Raw genomic sequence first — 14,336 nt, forward strand, 5'->3', positions numbered from 1 at the left:
CAAAAATCCCACTGTTCTTGAATATTCAATTTGGTAATGGCAAGCCTTCTTTCTCTCCATTTCCTCTATAAGCCCCAGCATTTAGATACCAGTTTAGAACAATCTGTGAAGAGACAGTTATAAAGACTGCTTCATTGTTCTGTCGAAATCAAGCAGAACATTCTTATTTTAATAGTTGTCTTGGGCAGTCTTAACGTATAGGCTGAAATAGGAAAAAAAACCTCTCTAGTTGAATTGTTTTATAAAAGAAGTGTTTTAAGAGGGGAAGAGTTCCATTATTTACTAAATTTTATTATAGTATTGCTAGAGTTTCAATTTTGCTGTGATTGCCAGATCCAACTGTACAACACATTATTGAAATGATGTCTTTTTCAACAATCTCAGATGTATCTGTACATTTGAAGGAGATCAATAAATATAGCAGAAAGTACGGTTATCAGTTGGGTGTCAGCCTGAAGTTGAAGCCTACATCCAAACCACTGCTCAGTCTTCCTTTGGATCACCTTGCCCTAGTTATTGTGGCATTTTGTGTGAATTTTCTGAGTTAATGGCTTGGTAAACTCTTGGTAAACAAACTCCCCCTCAAGTGTGCAACAAACAAGGAAATCTGAGGTTATGGCAAGGTGGAAGATTTCTGCTGTCCGTGTTTAGCTGAACATGCTGACCAAAAGGTTGGTAATTCAAATCCGGGCAGCTGGGTGAGCTCCCGCTGTTAGCCCCAGCTTCTGCCAATGTAGCAGTTCAAAAACATGCACATGTGAGTGGATCAATACATACTGCTCCGATGGGAAGGTAACAGCGCTCCATGCAGTCATGCCGGCCACATGACCTTGGAGGTGTCTACAGACAACACTGGCTCTCCAGTTTAGGAATGGAGATGGGCACCAACCCCCAGAGTCAGACATGACTAGACTTAATGTCAGGGGAAAACCTTTACCTATGTTTAGCACTACAACATTCCAAAATATTAAATGCTTATTTTATCTCTATTTCTGAAACATAATGGCTGTTGTTGCTAAAAGCACTGTGCATAATGCCAAGCCTAACCAAAGACTGAAACATGATTTTTTTAACACATTAGGGGAAATGAAGTAGAGAAATGCAGAGTGGTTTTCATAAAGTCACACAGGATGTCTATCAACGGAGAACCCAAGAAGTTGTTTGCTGGAAGGAGTTTCTTTTTGACATGTACAGCAAGCTTGGTGACTTAGTGTCACACTAGGTAGCACATGAAACCAGGCTGCTCCTACACAATGTTAGTGGTTTCTGTGTACTCATGCAACTTCCCAAGTATACAGGAAAATATTACTTTAATAAGATGTGTGTGTGTAAAAAGAAAGCCTTTGATGAGAAATCTACCTGTATACGGTTCTTCTTGGGGAACTGAACATTCAAAACAATAAAAGCAATGCCAATGAAAAAGCAGGGGTGGAGGCTAGCAGTTTTCAGCTTGGGTGTGGAGCTACATTTGAGGAGGAAGTAGTGGCAGCTGATAGATATGGTGTCAGTGGGGCACAGAATAGGTTCTGGAGACTGCATGAATATACAGAAACCACTACTGTACATTGTGTTTGGGTGACCTCATTTCATTATGTCCAAATTTTAAGGCAGTTATTCAGGTGAGGTATGCCTTTCTCCAGACAGATTTCCCACCTTGGATGGCTACTATAAAGTTCAGACTGAACCCCAGAGTGGTCAGTCTTCACTCTGAGTGAAAGACCTTTGGTGCCATCATAGAATAGGTGGAGTTGACACTTAGGGTTTCATGCCACTATGTAAGCTAGACAGTGAAAAAAGCTGATGGTGTTGTGGACTGATCTTCTGATTCTGAGGGAGAAGGAGGACAAGTGGATGAAGAAGCAGCACTTGGGATTTGGGGCTACATGGTGAGGAAGAAGGAGAAGAGGTGGCAGACATATCACAAGTCCCTACGTTTCAGGAATGTCGAAGGGAGAAAGAAGTCAGAAGGAAATCAGCTAGGTTAGCAGAGAAAACACTGAGCAATCAGACTGCACCCTAGAGACAGCTGTGCTGGGAAGCTCAGGCCTATAAATTAGCAGCAAAGTCAGGGATCCAGTGCTGGCTGCAACTGACCTACTTTGGGGGAGTTCCTGTTCCAAGCACCGTGTCTCCATTCCAGCATCGGATCTTGCTGAAGGCTCTTGGCTATTGACGTTTGTTTTTGCAACCTATAAGCCTGTTTATTAAAGACTCTAATTTTGTCTGATGTGAAGATTTCTGTTTTATGTTTCAAGACTGTGCATTACCATTGGGATTGTACTTTCTGTTTCACTTATTGCATTATCTTTATTTTGGCTGAAGTAAAGCCTTTTTATTTACTTTCATTTGTGTTTAAAATAAATGGTGTAAAACTGGACAGATAGGAAGAAAAGCAACTCATTTGTGGTGCTAGGGAAGAATACTGTGTCCTACTATAAAGACAAAGGGGTCCTAGAACAAATCAGGTCTCAACGCCTCCTAGAAGCCAAGATGTCTACACTGCAGCTTCATATTTTCAATGTATCATGAGAAGAGATCACTCATCTGAAAAAATAACATTTGGTAAAATGGACAGGAGTAGGAAAAGGAGAAGACTACATTGTCAATGGATAGATTCAATCAGAGAAGCAACAGTGACCTGGAAGTCTCTCTTTCACAGGGTCACCATAAGTTGAAGTTGACTTGATAGCAGTTAACAACAATACTGCCTATTACAGGAAAAATTAGCTGATCCCCAATCCATCTAAAATGCAAACGTGTGTTTTTCACCATAAAAACGGACAAGCATCTCAAGCTTTGAGGATTACCTGAGAAGGAGTCCTAGTGGAACATTGCAGCACACCAAAATACCTTGGAGTTACCCTGGACCGTGCCTTGACTTACAAGAAGCACTGCTTCACTATCAAGCAAAAAGTGGGCGCTAGAAATAACATCATACACAAGCTGACTGGCACAACATGGGGATCACAACCAGACACAGTGAAGACATCTGCCCTTGCATTTTGCTATTTTGCTGCTGAATACACATGCCCAGTGTGGAATACATCTCACCACGTTAAAACAGTGGATGTGGCTCTTAATGAGACATACTGCATCATCACAGGATATCTGCACCCCACACCACTGGAGAAATGATATTGTTTAGTTGGAATGAAAGGACCAAAGCAGTGACATCTCCAACCCATCCCCTATTTGGGTACCAGCCAGCACGCCAACACCGTAAATCAAGAAATAGTTCTCTAAGATCTACAGAGATACTCACAGGAACACCTCAGCAAGTGAGAGTCCAAAAATGGCAGGCTAAAACCCGGAACCTCAATCAGTAGCTGACGCCAGAGGGGAGACTCCCTCCTGGGTACACAGAAGACTGGGCAACTTGGAAGGTTCTGAACAGACTGCGCTCTGGCACCACGAGATGCAGAGCCAGTCTTAAGAAATGGGGCGGCAAACCACAGGCCACCTATTTCTATGCATTCTGAGCCCTGCCACATGCACCATGGAGGACCTTCTTACAGCAACACCAAAGGCACTCCAAGTGGGCAGCTATTGGTCAAAGGACATTTAGTATAATGCCAAGTTGTTGTTTTTTAAACTTTGTGTTTTCAAATACATTACAACTTGTACACTCGGTTCACTTCTAACATGATACATAAATAACAACAAAATACATATAAATAAAACATTTTGCTTCTTTTCTAGTGCTAATCACTCTATAGCAGTGTTTGTCTTAACACTCAGTGTTCTTAAGAGTAAGTATATACATGTGCATGTACACAAAAGACAATAAGAAGACCTCTGATTTTAATGTCCATATATGTAAATTGACCCTTAAGGAAAGTTGTTTAACTTTAGCCAAATTACTGTTTTGCTATTTTGGCTTTTTGGGATAGAAGAGATTTTTTCCAAATACATCTATGAATCAAAGTGGCTGGAATTTATAAGAAAGGTCAATTCTTAAGCACTCATGTTAAGAAAAGCAAATAAAAAGATAATAGTTTGCAGACCTTTGAAGATGTGTTTTTCAGAATAAAAGGAATGTTACAGCCATATGAGAACACCAGAATCCCTTCACACATTTACACATTGAGTTTCATAGCAGAAGATCCTTTATGCCATTCTAGCATTGCCATATGACTTCATTCATCACTGAAAAGTATAGTTTTGCAGCTGTATTTGTTTGAATTGGTGAGCAACCCAACCACCTGAGAACAGGAAATTAAGAACAGTTATTTAAGGCTAGAGAAATAGAAGGAGATTTAGGTAGATAAAACACTCTACATGCATTTATTCATTGAGCTACAGATTACAACCTTGCAAAGAAGAATACAGAGATATATAAACCTTCCTTTCTCAGTTTTTCCATATACCTCACAACCTCTGAGGATGCCTGCCATAGATGTGGGCGAAACATCAGGAGAGAATACTTTTGGTACGTGGCCATACAGCCTGGAAAACACACAACAACCCAGAATACAGAGTTGTTAACGGGCCAGAAGAATTACAATTGTATTTTAGAAGAGTGGTTATTTGCATGGATGAATCAAAGCCACAGTATCCCAGTGACTAAACAGGGAATGATGTAATTTATTTATTTTATCCATTTTTATCCCAGTAATGGGACACAAGGTGCCTAACAGCAGACACATGTAAAAAGTACCACTAAATGTTTTATAGGTTTTGCGGCTTTGTATCTATGGAGTTCTATGGAGCTAATCTTTGGAATGAATACAGCAGAGAGAATGATGGACTTTGCAAAGTTTGGCAATGAATATATATCTGAAACATACATATATTCTGAATGACATGTTCCAGCAAGGCCCCAATGTAGTAGTAGTTTGAGTCTCTTACCACACTTGGCATTCCCATAGTCAAGGATTTAGAACATAACTGTTGCTCGAAACCTTCTCTTCTACTGTCCAACACTCAAACGTCAGTGAGCTTTAAGGGGAAAGCCTTAAAATAAAAACATAGCACAGAACACCTTTAAAACTTACATGCCCAATACACATTTCCCTTGGACACACACATACATTGAAATTCCATTATCTTAAAAATTGGGCAATCGTGTTGAGAAGAATAACAGAAAAGCAAGAATTTTCTGTTGTGAAGGAACATTCCGAAAGAAAAACATGTTTTTTGGGTAAGTCCCCCTGCTTTCCGGGCAGAGAATATTTTCTGTAAAGAAAATCTTTCAAAACGCATGTGGAATAATTCTTGAGCAACACTATGGGAGAATCAAGTATGCAAAGAATGCAGTGGAAGAATATTCAATTTTTCCAGCAGTGGGGGGAAACTACTTTAAATATTGATCCTTGCATTTGAAGATTTACATCTCTGCTTCCCTGTTCACTGTACCAGGAGATTATAATCAGATACAGTGAAGGCATCTGCCCTCGTGCTTTGCTACTCTGCTGATGAATACGCATACCCAGTATTGAATACATCTCACCACATTAAAATAGTGGACGTGGCTCTTAATGAGACATGTTGCATGATCACAGGATGTCTATGCCCTACACCACTGGAGAAATTATATTGTTTAGCTGTATTGCACCATCTGACATCCGCTGGGAAGTAGCAGCCAGTAATGAAAGGACCAAAGCATTGACATCTCTGGGCCATCCTCTGTGCAGATATTGGCCAGCATGCCAATGCCTTAAATCAAGAAACAGCTTTCTAAGATCTACATGTGAGTGAGGAGAAGGGCTAATCACAGACCACTTACTACAATGTAGTCTGAGCTCTGCCACATGCATAATGGAAGTCCTTCTCACAGCGACACCAGAGGCACTCCAAGTGGTCAGCTTCTGGTAAAAGGAAATAAGTATAATGTCAAGTTTTTAACTTTGCTTTTTTAAAAATACGTTATAACTATACCCTCAATTTGCTTCTGACACAATAAATAAATAAATAAATAAATAAATAAATAAATAAATCTCTAACAGTGTACATGTCAAACACTGTTCTTTCCTCCAACATGTCACTGTCCCTCTCCACCTTCAGCATATGCAACATGGAGTAGCCAACTAACTCTATTTAAATTTAGTTTTTAATTTTAAAAACAAATGCATATATGAATATTAGCAGGGTCATGTCCAGTAATATGTAACGAATTAGGATTTGCATCTGTCTATTACTGTAGGAGGAGCCTCCGATGGCTCAGTGTATTAAAGCACTGAGCTGCTGAACTTGCAGACCGAAAAGTCCAAGGTTCAAATGCGGGGAGCGGAGTGAGTGCCCACTGTTAGCTCCAGCTCCTGCCAACTTAGCAGTTCGAAAACATGCAAATGTGAGTAAATCAATAGGTACTGTTCCGGCGGGAAGGTAATGGAGTTCCATGCAGTCATGCCGGCCACATGACCTTGGAGGTGTCTACGGACAACGCTGGCTCTTCGGCTTAGAAATGGAGATGAGCACCAACCCCCAGAGCCAGACACGACTAGACTTAACATCAGGGGAAACCTTTACCTTTACCTTATTACTGTAGGAATCTACACTGCTGCAAATTTATGTTACAGCTGGGTAAAGGAAGGAAAGTGCTCAGCAAAACAAACACGTTACACCTCCCAAACAGCCCCCTTGCTCACCTCCTGTGGACAATGTTCACACGGCAGCCCCAACTTTGGGAGGTGGAGACAGAATTTCAAACAGCTGATTTTCTAGCAGCAACACACAGCTTTTCCTTAATCCCTTTTTATTATCCAATATTTTCGCTTATCCATCGTTCTGCCAGCCCATTTATTTTGGATAAGTGAGACTCTACTGTATATGATTGTGATTGCTTACTATATTGGTATGTAGTTTTCCCTTAACTCTATGTTGTTTGAGGTTGTGGGAGAGACTACAAACCATGTGACTAGATCTGCGACTCCATTTTGAAAGCCGTTTAAAACCTTAGTCAGTACATTGTGTGTTAGAGTTTATATCAGAAGCAGTACAGTTTAGAAGTCAGTCAGTGTCAATATGCTGCAGTGTATAGTTAGTCTTCATTGAGTCAATGTTCAGTAATGTATTCGACTGAACAGAATGTTTTAGAGAACACAGTGTTTAAACTTTGAACCAATAAGCAATGTACTTGAATGCTGAATACATGAAGTTTGTAAGTAAATCAACCATGTTAACTTTTAACTAAGACTACTTATTTTTTTTGGTCACTTGAGAGCATGATTTAAAAGCAATATATTTTATGGAAGAGTAGATGTTCTCTTGGGTAACTGAAATAACACTTCTGAAGGTCTGCTATATATTTTGTGCATTGGCACATCTTTGTTCCTTAACAGTTTAAAGAGAAAATCAGGGATATCAGTCTAACAAATGAGCAACCAACCTAAATTGCCTAGTGGATATTTACCACTAAGGAGAAGATTGACTCAGATGAGTTTATAACTCTTCCCAGGAAAATCATACTTCACAAAAGGGTTATGATATCTAACAAGGCCATGCCTTTTCAAAAGTTTATGATTATTCCAAATAGGTTGAATGCCAGTTGATCTCCAAAAAGGGTCACAATTCCAAGCGGCTGTAGAGATTCTGGTTTTCCAAAAGGAATGACATGAGATGGGAAGTCATCCAGAATATGGGGAAAGATGGTAGGGAACAAAGGAGGACGGTTCCCTCCACTTCCCTCCCACTTTCCCTTGCTTTTCCCCTGCCTGTCTGATGAGGTCCTTTATCTTATTTATTTATTTTATTTACAGTATTTATATTCCGCCCTTCTCACCCCGAAGGGGACTCAGGGCAGATCACATTACACTTATAAGGCAAACATTCAATGCCTTAACATAGAACAAAGACAAGACAAACATGAGGCTCTGAGCTGGCCTCGAACTCATGACCTCTTGGTCAGAGTGATTAGTTGCAGCTGGTTGCTCAACAGCCTGCGCCACAGCCCGGCCCATAGAACCATCTTCACAATGGTTCTATGGATTCATGGCTCAGTGGCTACTGCCTGCTACTCATCAGTTCCCTCTTGCAAGTGAGTGACAGTGCAATGAAGACTTGCCACAGGACCCTCACTAGCAAGAGGAGCCTGATCACATTATCCACCAGCATCCTGTTTACCAGCATTACATTTACCAACTCCATTTCTCAGAATGTCTGTCTGGCTTTTAATTCAAGGGTCAGATCAGGAGATTGAGCATATCTACATGACTGCGGCTATGCCTCTAGTGCAGGATCTTGGCCTATGTGTTTCGTATTTAGCCTACAATATGCATAGGAATTCTCTACTGGCATCTAAGATATGTTTCAGCAGCTACTGCAGGAGCCCCTGATGGTGCAGTGGGTTAAACCCTTGTGGCAATAGGACTGCTGACTGAAAGGTTGGCGGTTTGAATCCAGGAAGTGGGGTGAGATCCCACCTGTCAGCTCCAGCTTCTCATGTGGGAACATGAGAGAAGCCTCCCACAGGAAGGCAAAACATCCGGGCATCCCCTGGGCAATATCCTTGCAGATGGCCAATTCTCTCACACCAGAAGCGACTTGCAGTTTCTCAAGTCACTCCTGACACGAAAAAAAAGTAACTATAGCCTGGATTACTTTTCTGTGTACAATCCCATAATAACAACCTTCTTGCCTCATACAAATTGGCACATCTATGCAGGCACATTTTTATTTGCTTACTACACATCTGTTAATTTTTTTAAAATTCAAAGCTAGTTCGAAACCTGCAGCATTTCAGAAACTGCTGTTTGTAAGTCTAGCCATCACCTACCAGGATGCCAATGGTCAGGGATGATGGGGACCATAGCCCAGAAAAATCTGGTGTGCCTTCAATGTATTTCTCATTTCAAAAGAGTCTGGATTCCATTGCTTCTGTGCTACACAATTTAATTTTGTAATTTTCACAAGGTGCTCACAAAAAAAAGGTGTTTGCTAGACAATGGACAAGGCCACATCATTCCACACTCAGGAAAATGGCAATATGAGTGCTCCTTCTAAGTAAATACCCAGAATGTGAAATCAGCATTGATCCCTTTATGTTATTTTCTCTTGGGACTCGTTTTGCAGTATTAGCAAAATAAATCGATTTTTAAATAAGTCAGCGTCTGGACTTATAATGAGCTAATTCTTTCTCTCACTCCTTGGGGATATTTCTCACTCCTTCATCGTTATTTGTGAATGAATAAGTCTTAGTTATACTGACATAGTGCAATTTGTTTTAATAGTCTGAGCACACACTAAAGCAATACGCATCTGATGCCTAATCGTGTTTTTCAGGAAAGGAATTTGCAGTTGGAGAAGAAGGTTTATTTTTCTTTAAAGGGCCATTTCAATCAGAAATGAGCCTGGACAGATGGTGTTGTCAAGTTCTGTGCTTATTCAGTGTTACTGAAAGCAGGTTATGTGTGTTTTTCTCTTTCCTTATGAGGCTGTTATGGTGATAGTTCTGGCAGACAGTTCTGTAAAACATTGTGCCTACATATGTGGGGGTTTTGCACATAAGCATAGATTTAAGACAGGGAACACACACTGGGGTCCTTTGGCCAAAGAAGAACTTGAGCATGCTGGCTGGAAGATCCTGGTTGCTGTAATCCTTGAAAAGTACCCTTTCCAGACTTTTGATAAAAGTAAATGTGTTGTGCAAAAGCTCCCTTTTCAGCCCACAATTTGATCATTTGTGGATTTGATTAATGTATTCTCTTCAGGAATCTCTAGATGTGGGGTCCTCATTTTTTTAAAGCAGAGGACCAGTTCCTGGCCCCACAGACTGTTGGGGGCCCAGACTATAGTTAAAAAAAATGAATGAATTCCTATGCGCACTGACATATTTTATTTGAAGTGCAACCTCCCCCCCCCCAATAAATACCATATTTAAAATGAAAAATAAATTTAACAAACATAAACATATCAGCATTTCAGTGGGAAGTGTGGGCTTATTTTTGGCTGATGTTGTTGTATGCCTTCAAGTCATTTCAGACTTAGGGTGACCCTAAGGTTGTTTTTTTTTTTTTCATGTCAGGAGCAACTTGAGAAACTTGAGAAAGTCACTTCTGGTATGAGGGAATTGGCTGTTTACAAGGACGTTGCCCAGGGGACGCCTGGATGTTTGACCACCCACTACATTTGGTGAACTGCTAGTAAGACTGTAATAAGCAGTTTTGTAAACGTTCTTGTGGAAAGGGATGTTTGTTCATCCACAGACTGCTAGATGAAAAAATATGCATATTATATAAAATGAAGAAATTAACTTTTCCCATTTCTAGGGGACACTGTGGCAAAAACATGATGTTCTGCCAGTGGCAATATTGGTCAGCTTGCAGTCAGATGCCTGTGAATATGCTGGTTATGATCAGGACTCTCTGGCCTTTGAGGCTTTGCCTAGTACAATGTTTTCCTTCCTTACCCAGTTAGTAAGAAACCTCATCCATGTTTTTTAAATAGGAGAGGTGGTTTGAAGACTGGGATTTGGAATTTGTTTAAAATGACTCCCAGGGCAGCAGTGTTATAGAAAGATGTCAGATTTGTTAAGAAATTCTCCACATTATATATTATACAGTACAGTCTGCCTCCACTTTTACCAATTTGATTATTTGTGAATTTTATTAATATGATCTCCCCAAGGACTTCGTTCCACAATTGGGAGCAGTGGATATTGTCTTCTTAGCATGGTGTTGCATGTTGCTTCATCTCTAGAGGATCTGGAGAACTTACCCCATCACACGTGTTTTCCTTCTCCCGTTTCTATAGAAATTATCCGTTTGCTTTGCCATCACACGGAAGAGTTCAGGCTTCCCCCAGTTTCTCTCCCCTTGTGTTTTTAAAGAGAACTTCTTAATTCCTTTACAGCAAAGTACCATTACTTTAGTATTGCAAATTAATATAATTATTTACTACTCCGTCTGCTGTCCTTACAGCATTGGTTCTCAACCTGTGGTCGGTGGACCACCAGTGGTCCCCAAGAACTAAAATATGGTTCGCGGCCTCACTGTTACTACACTGTTGCAACGAGAGCGACTGGTCTCACGAAACCCTCTTATAGTGCCAAGGCAATGGGGATGTCGGGAGGGGAGAGGCTGACTACCTACCAAAGATGCAACAACAAGCCTCCTGACTTCTTATCCTCCTTCTCCTTCCCCCCGAGTGGAGCTGTTCCATATGGCACCTGGAAGTGAGGGGTGTCTTGGTGTCTTCATTTTTAGGCCTGTTCCTGGACTTATTTGGAGTGCTGATTCAGAAAATTGCATTGCATAGACCACATCAGCTCTAGATTATTAAATATGGCTTTCTGTGGGCGAGCAGGTGATGACTACTGGATGGCATATGTTCTGTATTAGAAACTAGAGCTGATGTGGTCTATCCAATGCAGTTTTCTGAATCAGCATCCCAAATAACCAAACCAAATCTAAACCTGATTTGTAACCCTTTTGGTACTAATGTTGAAGATTGTCCCTGGTCAAAAAAAAGTTGGGAACCACTGCCTTACAATAATGGTGATAACTATAACTTTGGGGCACATCTAAGCCCACAGGAAAATATCACACACGAGAAAGAATACAGGAATAGAAAACAATTCCCATCACATCTAAATGCACAGAAAACCATCTGGAGTTGATTCATAAGTCTTTGTATTTCTACACAGTTAAGAAACAGGTTCCCCCATAGAATGCTCTTGCACATCTGATGGGCACCAGAAGTGGCCTGAGGTTTATCTGCCAAACATTTCCTTGGAAATCCTTGAGGATGGGACAACCTGTTCACACCCACAACATACCCACTAATGGAGCCTTTAAAGAAGAAAGTGCTATGAAACATACACACCTTAAGTGGCTTTTGAGGTGCTAGGAGAAACAAGGTCCTTATCAGGTTGTTTCAATTATTTTTAAAAGCCTTCTCAATGCCCCTGCAATGCAATAGTGCCAGGATGAAACAATGTCATGCAATAAGGTCAAGGCAATAATGTGAATAATGTGTTGCTATGATGGTATAGCAGCACAGTGTGATAATGCTCTCAATTTTGCAATTAGGTTCCACTATAAAAGGTTTTGACTTGCTCATTAGGGCCACTAGATGGCATTGACTGGCCTACAACTGCCAGATTTAAGTAAGAGACAAGGCTGCTGTGCTTTTGAATGTAAATATTTTTTTAAAGCCCTGATTTTGGAGAGTAAATGTTTTTTTAAAAAAGCTTTGTAAATATATTACATTTACAACAAACAAACAACAATGAGGGGTTGTTTACAATCAGAAGCAAGGGTACCACTGTCTGACTGCAAAGCATTAAAAAAAATCGTGTATAACTGGAAGTCGGTTTTTGTAAAGAAAAACATGATTAAAACATATCTTCTAACATTTCAGTGATTGCTCAGCAAAGGTGTTAAGATAAATGAAGTAAGTAGACAAAAAGATAACTATGAATGGGACTGAGGAGGAAGGAGGATGCTGAGCGGGACCCTTGTTCCAATTAGGAAAACAAATGCTGACTAAGGGATTTGGAGAAATATTTTTATAGTCCAAAATAAAATTTCCTCAAGTGCTGAGATCAGAATGGTCTCCATTAATTGGCAAGTTTTCCTTCTCAATTTCAGACAGCAATCTTTCTCTAGCCCTGAGAACTGCTGGAAACTGAACCTGAGATGATGATGATGATGATGATGATGATGATGATGATGAGATTTATTTATATTTTTATTTATTTATTTTTATTTATTCATTTATTTACAGCATTTATATTCTGTCCTTCTCACCCCGAAGGGGACTCAGGGCGGATCACATTACACATATAGGCAAACATACAATGCCTTTTAACATAGAATAAGACAGACAAACACAGGCTCTGAGTGGGCCTCGAACTCATGATCTCCTGGTCAGAGTGATTCATTGCAGTGATTCATTGCAGCTGCTCTCCAGCCACATGGCTTTTTCTCTCCACAAGGAGACTCATTCACTCCAAAGCTTCTATTCTAACACTGTGTTACAGCCCCTCCTGAAGTAGGCACTGGAAGCCCTGAATATAGGATAAAATATTACTGTGTCTCATATCTATCTATCTTATCTATCTATCTATCTATCTATCTATCTATCTATCTATCTATCTATCACAAAGTATGTATTTAGCCTTCTCTTCTGCAGGCTAAACATGCCCAGCTCTTTAAGCCGTTCCTCATAGGGCTTGGTCTCCAGACCCTTGATCATTTTAGTCGTCTTCCTCTGGACACATTCCAGGGAGATGTTTAGCCTGCTGAGAGGAGATACCGGTATGATGAGGGCCATGTATAAATACGCGAAGGGAAGTCATAGGGAGGAGGGAGCATGCTTGTTTCCTGCTGCCCTGGAGACTAGGATGCAGAACAACAGCTTCAAACTTCAGGAAATGAGATTCCACCTGAACATTAGGAAAAACTTCCTGACTGTGACAGCTGTTCGGCACTGGAACTCTCTGCCCCAGAGTGTGATGGAGGCTCCTTCTTTGAAGGCTTTTAAGCAGAGGCTGGATGACCATCTGTCGGGAATGCTTTGAATGCCATTTTCCTGTTTCTTGGCAGGGGGTTGGACTGGATGGCCCATGAGGTCTGTTCCAACTTTATGATTTTATAATTTATGAGATGGGACCGAAGTCTAAATATAAAATTTATGAGGAAAGGAAAGAAAGAGAAAGAAGGGAAGAGAAAGGAAGGGAAGAAAGAATGGACAAAAGAAGAGAGAGAAGAGAGAGAGAAAGAAAGAGAGAAAGAGAAAGAAGAAGAAGAAGAAGAAGTATGAGGGAAAGGAAAGGAAAGAAGAAAGGAAAGATATATGAGGGAAATGGAGAAAGGAAAGAAAGAGTTACAAAGAGAGCTTGCACACTGTTGGCAGAGTGTTACCATGAAGATATTATTAGGTAGGCCCTCTCAGAGCTGGAGAAAGAAGAAAGTAGGCAGGCAGAGGTACCAACAACTCCCAGGCAATGCCGGGTGTAGTAAAAGGTACAGGTTTCCCCTGGCATTAAGTCTAGTCATGTTCAACTCTGGGGGTTGGTTCTCATCTCCATTTCTAAGCCGAAGAGCCGGCATTGTCCGTAGACACCTCCAAGGTCATGTGGCCAGCATGACTGCATGGAGCGCTGTTATCTTCCCTTTGGAGCGGTACCTATTGATCTACTCACATTTGCATGATTTCAAACTGCTAGGTTGGCAGAAGTTGGGGCTACCAGTGGGCACTCACTCCGCTCCCTGGATTCAAACCTGTAACCTTTTGGTCCGCAAGCTCAGCAGCTCAGTGCTTTAATATGCTGCGCCACAGGGGGCTCCTAACTAAACACTTTACTTTTTAACTAAAGTCTTAGACAGAGCTTTCCAAGCAGTGTGTCATGACATCTTTGTGTGTATGTGCCGTCCAAATATAATGAGTATATGTGA

This window comes from Anolis carolinensis, chromosome 3 (genome assembly GCF_035594765.1).
Source record: "Anolis carolinensis isolate JA03-04 chromosome 3, rAnoCar3.1.pri, whole genome shotgun sequence".
Taxonomy (NCBI): Eukaryota; Metazoa; Chordata; class Lepidosauria; order Squamata; family Dactyloidae; genus Anolis; species Anolis carolinensis.